The 14,660-nt window shown below is 40.0% G+C and overlaps 1 protein-coding gene across 7 annotated transcripts in view; it reads left to right on the top strand.

Annotated features, from left to right (window-relative positions):
- Nucleotides 1-14,660, top strand: part of ADGRL3 (adhesion G protein-coupled receptor L3) — a 490,337-nt gene that overhangs the window by 74,221 nt on the left and 401,456 nt on the right. The window lies entirely within an intron of this gene.

Genomic DNA, 14,660 nt, shown 5'->3' on the forward strand with positions numbered 1-14,660 from the left:
GGCATCACAATGCCTTAGGAAGTTGTGGAGTTGAGGGAATGGTTGATGTGCTCTTAGGCCTGCCTCTCCAGCCTGGCTGTGAGAAGCAAAGAGGGAAAACCAAGCCAGGAGTAGCTCAGAACCTGAAGCAAGCAAGTAGGTGCCCTACCCAGCAAACATCATATAGGAGCAAACCCTTTGAAAGTAAATTCTCCTCTCTCCTGCAGTCCAGGAGGCGAGAAATTCTTGACATCCCTGGAGGGACTGATGGTCCCTTGCCAAGTGTCCCTTCCCTGTTAGCCTCCCTCTGGCAAAGAGGAGACAAACCATGCAAGAAAACATCAGTCTTCTCTTTTAAGATGTTTATCTGCTTTGTTTGCATGTAAGCCCTCTGTTGTAAAGCTTTAGTAAAGGAAGACTTTTGCTGATTTGGAAATCTCTTTTGCATCAATTTGTTGATTGTCTATGCTTATGCCTCACCTGCCTGCCTTTCAGGCATTCTGCTGTTATGTCCTTATGGAGCAGAATGTTATTTTTCTGTTCTTGTAGAAGAGCAAGATAGCATTTTTCCTTCTGAGGGTTGTATGTATGCATTGTCTGGGTTTTCTTCAGTCTTGATAGGCAGATAATTGCTGACTGACACAGACCCCCCATGTTTGACTTTACCCCAGTGGAAATGAGTTAGAATCTCTGCTGTTTACTTCAGAGAGATCCTGGGCAACCTTGGCAAGCGTTAATGCACCATGTATTATGCAGGTCAGGACAGGAGAAAGAAGAAACAGGGACACTGATTTGCAGATATCACACAGCAATTTTGAGAATTTTTTTTTTTTTTTTAATAAGAGTTCAGATGAGTAGCCTGCCTTCAACTAGTGTTTCTGAGAAAATTATTTTGAAATCTAGGCATTTATTTGGTTTGGTGCAATTGTATAAATGATCCAAGGAAGATCTGCAGGGCTAGTGAGGATATGTGATAATTCAGTCTATGCTTCGTTCTCCCTGAGGCAGATAAATGGGTCACCCAAAGCTAAGTGTCATAAATTATGCATGTGAGATGAAAGTTTTTGGAACAGCAACCTCCTGTTCTCTACTGTTGCTCAGTAGAAAGTAGCCATTTAATCTGTGAGTACAGCTTAATTGTACAATGCTATTTATCCCTCGGGTAGGCAGACCTTACCTTGATTTTTTTATTTATTTTTTTTTAATACTCTAACAGGAGCATCAGGGAGAAGGGGAAATCATTGCATTGGGCAGAGGGGGGAAAATAGCATCAGAAAGAGCATGAGGTGCACCCAGCAGTGTCGTCCCTCACACTTCACAATTGCCTGTTTGAAATTGAGTTCCTCATACTTCAGCCACATGTTGATGTTTGCAGAAGGCATGTGAAATCCTGCCCTGATGACTTGAATAAGTGCAGGGTGCTGCTCAGAAGATTTCTTGTGTGCTGTCAAAAATATCAAACCTCTTGATTGCTCTCAAAAAGGCTTTGCATCACTTTCAGATTTTATGCTATTAAAGTATTCTAATACACACAAAACAACTATAGATCATTATGATTCCAGTTTTATTACAAAGCTCTCAAACAGCACCTGTACCTGTTTCTTAGTTTTACTTTTGCTGTTTCTCCAGAAATACAAGCCTGTGCTTTTCCTGTACTCTACTGCAGGTTCTAATTCAAATCTTGCAGTAAAAACCAGTAGCATCTCTGCTTTCAGAAAGGCAGGTGTGTGCTTTGGTGTGACAAGGCTTATGCAAATATATCCATCTTTTGTAGGGTTGATTGATCCAGTCTCCCATCTGAGGCTGGATACCCGTTTCGACGTGGGTTTCTAAACAAGCTAGATAGAAAAAATAAATATTTGCCTAGATGTGAGGAGCCATCCTTGCACATTGGCCTATCAGTCAGGTTTCCATGAGCTATGGGAATGGATGTTCAGCTATGGTGTGTAAACTGGCAACGTGCAAATATACAGCAAACGTACACTGTACTGAATGAACCATACCTGCTCCTGGCATTACCCTGATTTCTTCAAAGGGATACAGAGTCTGCTGTAAATTGTAGGATGGTTTACCGACTCTTTACTTGTACATTAGCTACTGGTGAGACATACCAACTCCTTTCTGTTCAGTATCCCTGTTGCTGTAATCAACGGTGTGCAAAATGATTAAGATTACTTCCAGTCCTAAGTGCTGTGACTGAAAGAGGACTGAATTGTAATCTTCGTAATAAATAGGAAGTTCTTTGTTATTTAAGAAAAACAAAAACAAACCAAAAATAAACAGCAAAAGAACTGGAGCTGCAAAAATGGTCCCTGAAATCTTATCAGTAAAACACTTAGATTTATTTGCTGAGAGTTTTTTTTTCCCCTACTTAGCTGCATGTAATAGTATTTTATGAGCAGTATTAACTAAATCTCAGCTGCAAAATTGACTCTGACTGCTATGAAACACAGAGATGAGCCAAATGGGGGATCTCACTATAGTGCCCAGAGCTGTTGTTGATCTAAATTTCTTGCACCTTATCAGTACGACAGTGTTGGGTGGCCCTCAGATTCACAGGGATGCAGGACACAACTCTGACTGAAGCACGTAGATATTCAAGAAATATGAGATCACAGGCATTGTGAGCAAGACAACAAATTATTCACTGTTCCATTCACAAAGTGTTCTGAAGACAGTAAATGCTAAATGTTCATTTGAACTTAAGACTTGTTAAATCCAATAGAATATTTATTTTATTTTCAAAACGTTGTATCTGAACAACCAATTTTTATTGTGGCTCTCTGGTTTTGTTAATTTATCTATGGAAAACGTGAGGAAAAGATTCCATTAAGAAAGTAGTCTTGCTGTATTCAAATGTCTGGCTTAATATCCCTTGCAGGTTCTGTGTTGTGACCGCAGCACCATGTGCTACAGATTGTTTTATTTTTGTAGTTGAAATAAATGTGTGTATCTTGAGACCAGGCAGAGTAATGAAAGTTAGATGCAGTTCTTCCCTGAACCTTAAAAATATTGTTTCTGATGAAAGTAACCTCTGTTGTCCTGCTTTCTGGAGTAGGGCACAGTTCCTGAACTTGGTACAGAAACCAGCCAGCCTGAAATCCTCTGGCTGGCGTTCCCCAGGAGGCAGCTGATCCATCAGTCCATTCCAGCCTGGAGATCTGTGAATCTGGGCCAGAATCCAGGAGAACACTGCCCAAAGTCAGGCTTTGCAATACAGCCTCACAAACCTCAGACATGCAGAGCTCTCAGCTCCTCCTGCTGATGTTGGAAGCTGATTTGAGAGCTTCAGCGCACCGGTGGGTAAAATTACTTCATCCAAGTGGCTGAAAGTGTTGGTTTAGGGACTGATACTAGAGATTCAGCCTCTGATTCTGTAAGAGTCTCATCTCCTGGGCAGTGCCATCCCTCAGGCCTGTGTTTGCAGCAGTGGAGAGACTGCCCACTGAAGGTTTGACTTTCAAAGAACTCTAGCAAATGATGTTCCTAGCAAAGGATAAAAATGTGGCAGGAGAGTTTTTTTTCCTTTTTTTTTTTTTTTTCTCCTCCACCCTCAGTATGTCTTGCTGGGTAAGACAGTTCCTCTCAGTACAATTTCTTTATGCTCTTCATCCTCCTACTGTGCTGCACAGTCACTGCCTATAACATTTTTCACCTTGTTTAATTCAATGTGTATATTAGTTCGGTGAATGAGTCATCTGGCATATTTAAGTGCAAACCTTAGGAGGAGATAGTGTTGCAATTGCCTTTTCTACTGGAAGCTGATAAGCTCATTACATATGCAAAAAAGAATGTGTATATCCGGCAAAGCCAATATATGACTTGGGAGTGAAGACCAGTCTGAAATACAGAATATATGTAACGATGAATTTAAACACCTTACTAAATCATAGCTGTGCCATTTTATTAGACATTGTTTCATAAACTATGAAAGCTTTAGCTATCGTATAAATCTGTCTCTTAATAGGCAGCAGTTACATTTCTTTATAATTTATTTCTTTGATACTGCTCAGCAAAAACACACCTTCCTGGCAACTTCACTTATATGCTACATTTTATTTACTACTTCAGATCCAACTTTTTTGTGTTTTTTTTTGCCTGCTCAGCTGATGCCATGTGAATAATAGAAATATGGTCTGAAGTGGAAGGAGAAGAGGTTGTGAAGATAGGAGTTACAAAGAAGTCCTTGTGTTGTGTTGAGCAAGGGTTTGACTTCTGCAAACAGTATCTCATATTTCTGATCTGGGACCACCTAGAGCTCAGGGTTTGCGTAGCACCAAGGGCAGCAGAACTCCTGACAGAGGTTGAAATTGAAGATGATAAATACAGTTTGGGCATGAGGGATTGCTGATATTCTGGTTAAGACCAATGCCTATCAGATTTGAATTTAATGCAGTGCTTACTTGACATGGAAATAGAAGTGAGCGTCTCTGATAAGCATTCTGGGAGATCCCAGCTGGCAAGTATCTCATGAATTGCAATTTGAGGATGGTGGACATTACTCATGATGCTGGATGCTGCTCAGGTTTGTCTGTGGGCTGCCTTTTAAGGAGAGTTGTGCTTCAGCTGGCATGGCCCCCTGAGCTGTCCTGCATGGATCAGTGGTTGGCATCGAAAGCAGTACTGAGTTTGCTAATCCTTTTTGGGTCAATAGTGTTTTACCATAATTTTCACTGATTGTGATCAAAGAGTTGTTTGAGTTGGAAGGAACCCTTAACGGCTGTCTAGTCTAACTCCACTGTGATGAACAGGGTCACCTACAACTACATCAGGTTGCTCAGAACTGCGTTTTGCCTGACCTTGTGTGTCTCCAGCGGTGCGACATCTACCACCTCTCTGGGCAACCTGTACCAGTGCCTCACCACCCTCATTGTAAAAAAACTAATGATTCTGCCTGTATGAAGGGCCTGACTTTTGTTTCAGTGTATGTGAGCCACACTCAGCAGCACCAGCCATGGCAGCATGCACTACTGAGACACAGTGACTTCTTTTTCTTTTGATTATTTTCCTTTGTCTGTGTACAGATGGTTGGGGGAAGGGGGGGAAGAACCCACAACAAACCGACCATAATCAGATAGAAAAGATTTCTTCAAAGTGGGGTTTTTACTGGTAAATCCAATACTGTATGAAAACATATTGCCTCTCAGTATTCTGCTAAATGGCTACCACTGCTTTTTTCATGCTGCTTAAATGAGTGTGTTCCCCTTTGTCATTCATTTGATGTTTTTTTGACTAATATTCTTACAATCATAAGATGTTTAGAACAATGCTTATACTACTTCATATTAATGAGGAAGCACTAGCAGGGTTTGGGATAGTCAGAACTTTCTCTGTGATGTTCAGCAGCTGATGCTTTTTGGCCAAATGACCTCTGTATTGGTTCATGCAAAAAGAGGAGAGATTCAAAGCTTTTTTTGTTCTCATTACTGGAGATCTGCCTCCTTTTTCTCAGGTCAAACCATTAGTAAAATCTTCTGCTCCCCCTTTGGTTAGCCTCTGTCAGTAGTAACACTTTGAAAAATTGAGCTGGGCGCTGCTGCTTCCAGATTAACTGAAGCCTGAGCTGAGCTTGTCATTTTGAGACCATGGTCTCACTCTAATGTTCAAAAAGAAGCCAGCTATGAGTGAAATTGTGGTATCCATTGAGACGTGTTTGTGCAAAGCCTCCTCAAAAAAGCACCTAAGAAAAATGTGCTTTTTAAAGTCCTTTTTAAAGAAAAAAATAAAAATAAAAATCAGCAGGGATTATTCATTTATGTGACTTGAGGAAAAAAAAAAAACACGTCTGCCAAAACCAACATGCCTAGAAGACAGCCAAACCTAACTATCGACTCCAAATGAGTGCAGTTTTCTAGAAGTCGAAAGCATCTGTAATGTGGGTTTACTGTGGGTACAGAAATGTCACCTTGTGTGTTGATGCATTCATTATCATGGACCACCACACAAAAGCTGTTTTCCCTGAAACCAGTGTCTTTGCAAGTTGCTAGAATAGGTTTTTCTCACCACCACCTCATGCAGTATGTCTCTCTAATATAAATGACCAAGTAATTTAGCTCCTTTAAAAATGTGTATGCTTACCTGAAATACTTCCTTGCATCTTAATTTGCTTTTGCTTGTATCGGACTACTGATGACATTGCAAAAAGAAATGAATATTTGATTGCAGTTCATAACAAATGTAGATCTAATTATTCAAGCCAGTTATGTTTATATATCTGATGCACTTGAGCTGCTTTTGGAAAAATGCAGTCAAGCTCCAGTAAAGCAGAGCCATTCAGTATATCCTTAATTTAAATCTATGCTATTTTTGTAGTTGCTGATGATACTCCTCAGTTGTTGGAAGCTGAGAAGGGGCCAGCTCATTTCACTTGTTGCAGCAGTAACACAATTTTAAGTTTTATGTTGTTAATAAAGGATGTTATGGCAGCATATGCTGGTGAATGCTGGCATTTTAGAGCATACAAAGAGTTAAGCTCATGCTTAAATTGTGCAGTCGGATGCTGTCAGGACTGATGGACAGTAAATGTACTCATAAACTAAATGAAAGAAAAGAAGCATCCATCTTGCCTGAGATGCAAGAAGCAGCTGAGAAAGGGACATTTTTGCTATTTGCTCAGGTGTGTCAACTGCAAGCAGTAGCTTTGCAGCAGAAGGACTCTTCTGTCACGGATATTTAAGCAAGTTATTATAACACTTATTCTTGTCCTTTCAGTGAAAAATTGTAGTGAGTATTTGAGAGATGATTTGCTTATGCTGGCTAACTGCAAACAAAACTTTATAGTTTACCTTTTAAAAAAATGTAGTGTAAAACCAAGCGAGAAAATTTAGTTTAAAAAAAAAAAAAAAGTTGTTGAAGATCAGTGACCTTCTCAAATACACAGAGAAAATCTGTTAGTGAGAGCTGGTTATGTGCTACCTCGTGGGTACCAATGACAATTAAAATGCAGGTTATCTGCTTTGAAGTGGAAAAGTAAATTGATTTGGTTCTTGGTTACCCTTTTAATATCACAATGCAAGAGCCTGCGTGTTTGTTCTTAATTTCAGAAATTGCAGTGATTTTCTTGAGAAGGGAGGGTGATAGAAATGGTGTGCCAGAAGTAGCACAGGTAACAACAGCACTCTTTGTGTGACAGAGCCATTGATGCCTCACCCAGGTGGTAAGGGTGATGCATGTGAAAACTGAGTGTGGGGCTCCAAACCTTCCTGAAAACGCTTGCAGAGAGATTGTTGGTTGCCGAGCAGGACTTGAATGGGATTGCAGCTGTGTGGCAGATATTGTTAGGAACCCTCTTCAAGGTGTGAGTGCCCCCATCGGAAACATGGAGCACCTCCAGCAGTACTTGCTCCCTTTTGGCTCGAGATGTGTCTGATACTCGATCCCAGTGCTCCTAGGAGCCAGGGCAGCTGTTCAAATAGCTCCACTATAAATCACCCTGTTTACAGATGGAAGGTGTGACATCTTGTGAACCACAGGCTCTGCATGCTAGAGAAGTGCTTAATGAAAACCATGGAAAGTGGAGACCCCGATGGCGTTGGTGAAGTGGGCTGGTGTCCTGTGTGGCTGGAAGCTGGAGCGATGTTAGACCACCAGAGCTAGGTGGATTGTCTTTCTGTTTTTAATCTGTTCCACTTTCTGGTGCAAAGAAAAAGTATTTTTAATGCAAAATCCATTTTAAAACATAACACACATACACAAAAAAGCCCCTACAGCTGTTTGAAAGCTGTTGGGAAGTATGGCATATTAGGAATAGTCCCAGCTGAAATGGATTAGCAAGCAGAGTTCAAGTGAGGAGGTCAAATTTGTAAACTGAATGCAATTTATCTTGTGGCACTGCAGTTTATCACTTGGTTGCAGAAATGAAGGAATACCACACGCACACACATATTCTCACCTAATAATTTAAGAATAACTGGAAAAGGTCTTAAAAGACATTGAAAGGCTTCTGATGACATCATGTTGTCTGATATAATAAACCAAAAACAGTTGAAATCAGTTCCAAAATAGCTGTAGCCAGAGATCTCTTTATATGTCTCTTATTCATATATAGCATGTATTTCACTTTACAGAAAAACAGGTATTGAACATCCCTATTGCACGCTAGCTGGGGAGCTGCTTCTGGAATTTTCCTAAAAGGGTTTCTTCATGCTGTGTCTCTTGTTGAATCCCATTAGTGTCCAAATTAGCTACATTTACAGAGCTTTAAGACTTCTGGGATGCCTTGTGCCTTAGAAAATGGAAAGAAAATTTGAGAAAGTCAGGGCATGACTGTGCAGTTTCCTTGGAGCCTCTCCTTTTAGGTTACCTTCTACTTCAGGGGAAGAAGGAAACTTTTTTTTTTTTTTTTAAATCTTCATTGTTAGCTAGAAGACTTCTCTCTTGATTGGAGTGGTGGATGTTTGGATGATTGAATTTAGAGAGTATTTGCAGAAAAGTCTCCATTAGTTAAGATGAAGATTGTCACTCTTTGGGATGAAGAGTTACAGCCCATGTGACTCATGTGGATGGATATTATTCACATCTCCTCTCCTATTGTCAGTATAAACAGTGATGACAGAAAAGCCAGAGTGCATCTTTTAATAGCTTCTCTACTTTATAAGCTCTCACTTCCATCACAGCACAGGATTCCCAAAGCCTGTGATTTGCTGTTGCCACCAAAGTGGTACTACTTTGGGTGGCAGGGCTGCATTCAGTATTTTCCTTGACAGGTTGCAAAGCTCATAAAATACACTTGTAAAAGCTCATTTAAAGGTCATGGAAGATGCTCTTGGAAATCTGGTCACCCTGGGACTTGTAGATTAGACCACATTGCCTTTAGACAATGCAGTCAGTTAATAACCTTTAATCTTGTGTTGGATATTAATATCATCTAAGGTCCTGCGTGTGTGTGAGTTAATCACACTGCTGTGGGAAGGTCTTCCTTTGCACTTCAGAAGATGTTTACCAATGTCACCAAAATAGAAAAGGTGATGGGTCTTCTTATGAAGAAGGAACTGTGATGGGTGAACCACTTGGAATTAAAAGGTCAAGATAATTTTGCATTTATTCACATTGGATGTGAAGTTTAATGATAAATAGATCTTTAAAAGATGCTTTAGGTGGCTTAAAATTCTGGTGAGGTATGTTAGTGTCATATTAATAATAATTATTTAGAAGTGTGGAAAACTCATCTTGAGCAGCCTCTATTAGGCACTATTTCAGAATGAAATTTAAAGTAGAAGGTAATTTCTAGGTGCAATTAAAAACTTGTCAGAGTGGAGAAGCAGCCACTTTCTGTCTCATTTTGATTGTAAGCACTGTAATGAAGTGGCTCTGCCTGGCTTTTTCCTGCTTGGAGCTTGAGCATGGGCTATGCCTGGTGCTATGCCTGATGCAGTTGCATTTCTAATGCATTCGGCTTTGAAGCTGTTTGTGGAGAAGAAAAATATGCAGAACTTGTTTTTTATGGTAATTTTCTTATGAAGGTTTTTTTTTTTTTTTTAATTAGCCCCTGAAGTATCAGTGGCCATTACTTCAACCCTAATCATTTCAAGACGTGATCCCTGCAGTTAGCTATTGAGCTGGCATGTTTGTAACTTCTCCTTATCCTTGCATACCAGTTTCTTGGGGGATACCAACTAGAGCGTGCAGCCCTCCTTCCAGCATGTTCTCCCGGACTGCATATTTCCCAATTCCTCCTCTGTTTTTGTCTGCTTATCTTTCACAGTCTTAAGGAACTTGATACGTGCAAGAAATGTCTCAACAGCAGCTTTGGGGCATGGAGAGGTCGGCTGCTTTGTTTTCTGACCCAAACCTTTATACGTTGGTGTTTATACACCCCCATGCCTTACTTCCAGTGATCCGAGTCTACTGGCCGTGGGTGGACTTCTTAATTCTACCACCTAGCTCTGAAAATGAATTTCTCTGTTGCTGAGTCTGGTTTTCTGACCTGTATTTCTAAGAGCCGTTCACTTTGTTTCCAGTTAATGAAATTTAGTGTTAGTGTTATGGAGAGACCATTGATGGAGCTGAAGAGATTATAGTATGCTAGTCAGCATGTTTTTATCTTGGCATTTCTCATAAGCGGGCCGTTTTCTAACAGAAACTGTGGGTGTTTTGTCGAGATTTCTCACAAGGTTGGCTTTATCAAAGGCACTGGTGGATACCAAGAGAAATCTCACTTTAACCAGGCATTGTGAGACTTGATTCCCTCCAAATCTTTGGTGCCAGTGTTGATGCTGACATTGTGTCTTAGTTTATGTCTAGCCTGTGGCCAGTAGTAACTGTCTGCTCTCTATGAGGTTCAATGGGATCCCTGTAGGACCATCCATTTATCAGTATATTGCAAAGCTCAGGATGTCTTTGGGCTGCAGGCATTGATGGACTTTAGTGGGGGACTCCCCTGCTGTGGATAACAGCAGTATAGAGCTTGGATAGGTGACTTGCAGCTTCTTTTGTAGGTTACAAGGGTTAGGATAGGGTTGCCTGCTGGTCTGCGGTTTTGCTTAGGTGTTCAGCATCTCCTGTCACCCTCACAGATCACAAAGCCTATGATTTGGATTTTGAAGAATGCTGCTTTAGAAAAGGACAAAAATCTATAAAACAAAATTAAATCTAAATATGACTTGAACGTTTGCACAGCAGAAAGATTGTTTTAACTCTCTTTTATATGGTTGTTTAAAGAAACCCTCAGAATTTTGACTTGGCATGGAAAAGATAGAGCTAATATCTCCTAAGTTTGGATACTGGTGTCTGGTAGGATTTTTGCTTTGTATGTGTTGTTTTGGTAAGGATTGGAAGGGTTCTAGGCTTGTGTAGTGCTAAGCATTTTATGGCACATTTAAATGTCTATAATATAAATAGCTTTACCATCAGAAGGCATAAATGTCAGCCTATTGACACATTATAAAGACACAAATGGAATGTAGCCTGGCAGACCGGTGCTGGTTTTGAGATTTAATAGTACATCTGTATCATTTATCCCAGTGGGAAATAGCACAGGATGTTGCCTTGTAATTTTTTACTACTGTATAATAAAACTTAACCATAATAAATGTTGTCTAAGCAAGTAAGGCACCAGATTCTGGATTTCATCCAGTTTCCCTTACCACTTTTCTTAGGTTAGTTTTGCCTTCCCCCAACTTAAGACAGTGTTCAGTTTCGACTGAATACAAATTGGATGTGGCAAATGCATCCCACCCCTTAATTTGCTGATGTTAGCATTACGTAGCTTCCATTCCTCTGTAAATCATTCATATCCTAAGGTGAGCTGTCTTCGAAGAGATTTGTTCTGTATTTCTTCATTTCAAGAATGTCTTTGCATGTTGATTGTTTTTCCAAATGTGTGTGTTATGTGAAAGTAGCCTTTTTATAAAAAATCAAGCAATAATATTTCACCTTAGTGTTACAAGTCTTGTGCAAAGAGAAAGGAGAGCTGTAGTTGGTTTATCTTGGTTCAATTGAATTCATTCCATATTTCCTCCCAGGTGATGATGGGACACCTTGCACATGAGATGTTCTGGGTATAGGCTGGCTGCACATCATCTTTCCAGACTCACACTCATATATTGCATTGACAGATTGACCTCAATAAACCGCTGGTTACTGCTTGTCTTCTTTCTAGCAGATCTCTGCTTTGTTTCTGGGGCTGGGAGTGTGATGGTTCTGTTCTGCCCTGGGTGCAGGGTCTGGGCTGTCCCAAGAGAAGTCTGAGAACCATTCAACATCGATTTAGGTACTTCTGTATTGCCTGAGCAGAAGGGCTCTATGAGTGCTTTCTAACGTCTGGCCAGTGATGCTCCAAGTGAAGAAAAATATGAAAACATTATTCTGTGCACATGAAAGTATTGCACATTTGTAAAAAGACAATTAACATAGAAATGAGGAAGGCTTTTGATTCATCAAGTAGATTCAACAGACTGTGTCATTTCCTTGATTCTCATTTTAATTAGGATTAATCGGGTTTATCTCCTAAGGTTTTTGCTTGGAATTTACAAGAAACGGAAGACTTTGGCCAATGGTGTGCCAGTGTAATAGCCCAAACTTGAAGAAATCCAGCTGTGGCATGTATACCCAGGCTTATTGTTGACAGGATCCCAGGCTCCCTCCTCCTCTCAGATTAAATGAATTACTGTTGCAGAGAACCTACTGGATCTTCTAATAGCCTGGTTGCTTGCTTCTAAAATCATTTGAGACCAGTATATTGCTTGGAAAAATCCCTGGGAAGCCAGCATGAAAGAATGACTGCTTTCTGCTCTAAAGGCACACACAAAACTCTTGCTTAACCCAGCAGCCATCCGTCCCTGCAGCCCCCACAACTGGGAGCTGGAGCCAGTTGAGACAAAATGAAGCTGACCTTTTTATCCACAAGCTCAATATATTTTACAGAAGCATATGGGTTTGGATGGAGTTTTCTCTGGTTCTGTTTGATAGGTTAGAAGTGGAAAATGGGGGAAGGTGGCCAGGTAGTTATACTGGAAGGAGAGCAATGTCCCAGTGGCCTCGTAGGGGGGAGAACATGAAGCTGAAGTATGTGTTTTGCACAATGCAGAGCAGAAGCACAAATCCAGCATGCCATGGGTGAGAGCTGTTGTCCCAACAGTAGGCAATGTCCTGTTTCTCTTCTTTTTTTTTTAATCTCTTTTTTTTTTTTTTTTTTTTATCTCTTTCTTGTCCCACAGAGAAAAAGAAATCTTCAGGAAACTGTTACAAAATCAAATTCATCTTTCAGTTGCTAGATATATTTGTGAGTGAACAAATTTAATCTTGGAAGTTACAGTAATTTATGAACACAATGAGTGTTTTATTGTGATTGTTTGTCTTACCTGAAATAGTTGTCTTGCTATGAAGACTTACAGAAAATGCATAATTTAGCTGCAGTTTGTTTTCTTAGCGGAAGGGATGTGATTGTTCCAGAGCATGTGAAATGTAAATATTTTCCTATTAGTTATCGCAGGACAAAATTTCATCTATATGGGCTCTGCAACGGTATTAAGGGTAGGGCTTTACCTTCTGCACTCAGATTTGAAAGCTATTAGGCATGTGAACAATAAGAAGATGGGGATAGGAAGCAAAAATTGCAGAAGGGAAAATCCTACTGAAAGCCCACAAAGCATTTTCAAGCATGTAGAAATGACCTGCTTTGTTCCTGTTACACAGAAGTGTTAAAATGAGAGTAGGCAACCTCTCTACCCCAAATCATTCATCTGTTATGTCTGTGATGTATTTAGGCTGAATCCTTTCCCAGATGCCTTGGATCTGTCAGTTCCAGTGGAAATTAATGGGATTTTACCATTTGCTTTGAGGAAAGGAGGACTGGACTCTCTCTTGCTGTCTTTGGCAGGAAGGAGCGAAGAGCTTTCCTGTCTGCTCATTTTAAATATTGCATCTTTTTAAGCCTTTTTGCCAGATAGTCTAATTTGTGTTACTGCAATATACCATGCTAGAAAATTATAGAGGTTAATGTAATGTACAGCACTGTGATACACAACTATAATGGTAGACTCTAATGTTTTTTAAATGATAAACCAAAGGAATTCATAATACGGGTTGCACTGAATTGCTTGTAATTCTTGCCAAAGATTAGTTTAGCATTGCTTTTAATATTTTATGCACTGAAGTTGTTTGCAAAGACTAAAAGCTTCTCTCACTTTACACACTAGTACTTTGTACTTTCACAGTACAGAGCATAACGAGAGCACTCTCTTTCGGAGTGATTGTATGGCAAGAAGTTCTGATGACTTCCAGTTTTACTGTCTTTGAAAGATTTTTCTAGTGATCAGTGGAAACTATTTCAGATTTATGATGTCATAACTGGCTCAGGTAGTTAGAAATCTTAACCTTTGATAATATCACTGGTTGCATATTAATATTTTTAAGTATCTAAAACACATATGAATGACATAGTAGGTTTTGACTTTAAATGTTACCTTAGAGATTTGACTGCGCATAATCCCATTAAAACAGAAGAGTACAAGATAAAATGATCCATTTGCAATTATAATTATGCATATCGAGATTGACCATTCCTTAAAAAATTGCAAGATGGGGAAGGTTGCTTGAGCAATCATATGTTGAAAGCATTGATGGAAGAATAAAGAAGGATCGATTTGTCAGTAACGTGCACAAAAAGTATGGGAAGCATTTATTTGGAAAGTGGAAGGGAGTGCATACTGGGAGATGGACAAAAGTTGGTGCTCCATCTCCCTTGCTCTGATAGGTCAGGATGATCTAAGCCTGTAGCATCCAGTGGGACTATATTTTGTACATCTCTGAAGTGTGCCTGTCAAAACCGTGTGTTGAAAACCACAGAGATGTCCTCTATCAGATGGTACCCATACTCATATTAGTAGGTGACAGCTTTGGTTTGTCACAAAGCAAGCACTTGTCCACCTCTGTCACATGGTGAATTTTTATCTGGTTGCGTTGTAGGATTGTCATGTTCTAGGGATGTATAGACAATTCCTCTTTTCATGATTCAATGTGTAGGTGCATTGTCATCCAAGGGCTGGATACACCTCTCTCTTGTTCTAAAAAGCATGTTTTCAGATACAGCATATACAAAGAAAAAGGCATGGGGTAGTCTGTATGGGCTGTTTTTTTGCAGCTGATCTCTGCTTAGGCCCAGGAGGATATTGCAGGGGGAAAAGAGCCTGGGAGACAGAAGGTGTTCTTTTGTATAGACTTAGCATTTTAGCTAAGCAAGG

Source organism: Meleagris gallopavo, chromosome 4, assembly GCF_905368555.1.
Source record: "Meleagris gallopavo chromosome 4, MGAL_WU_HG_1.1, whole genome shotgun sequence".
Taxonomy (NCBI): domain Eukaryota; kingdom Metazoa; phylum Chordata; class Aves; order Galliformes; family Phasianidae; genus Meleagris; species Meleagris gallopavo.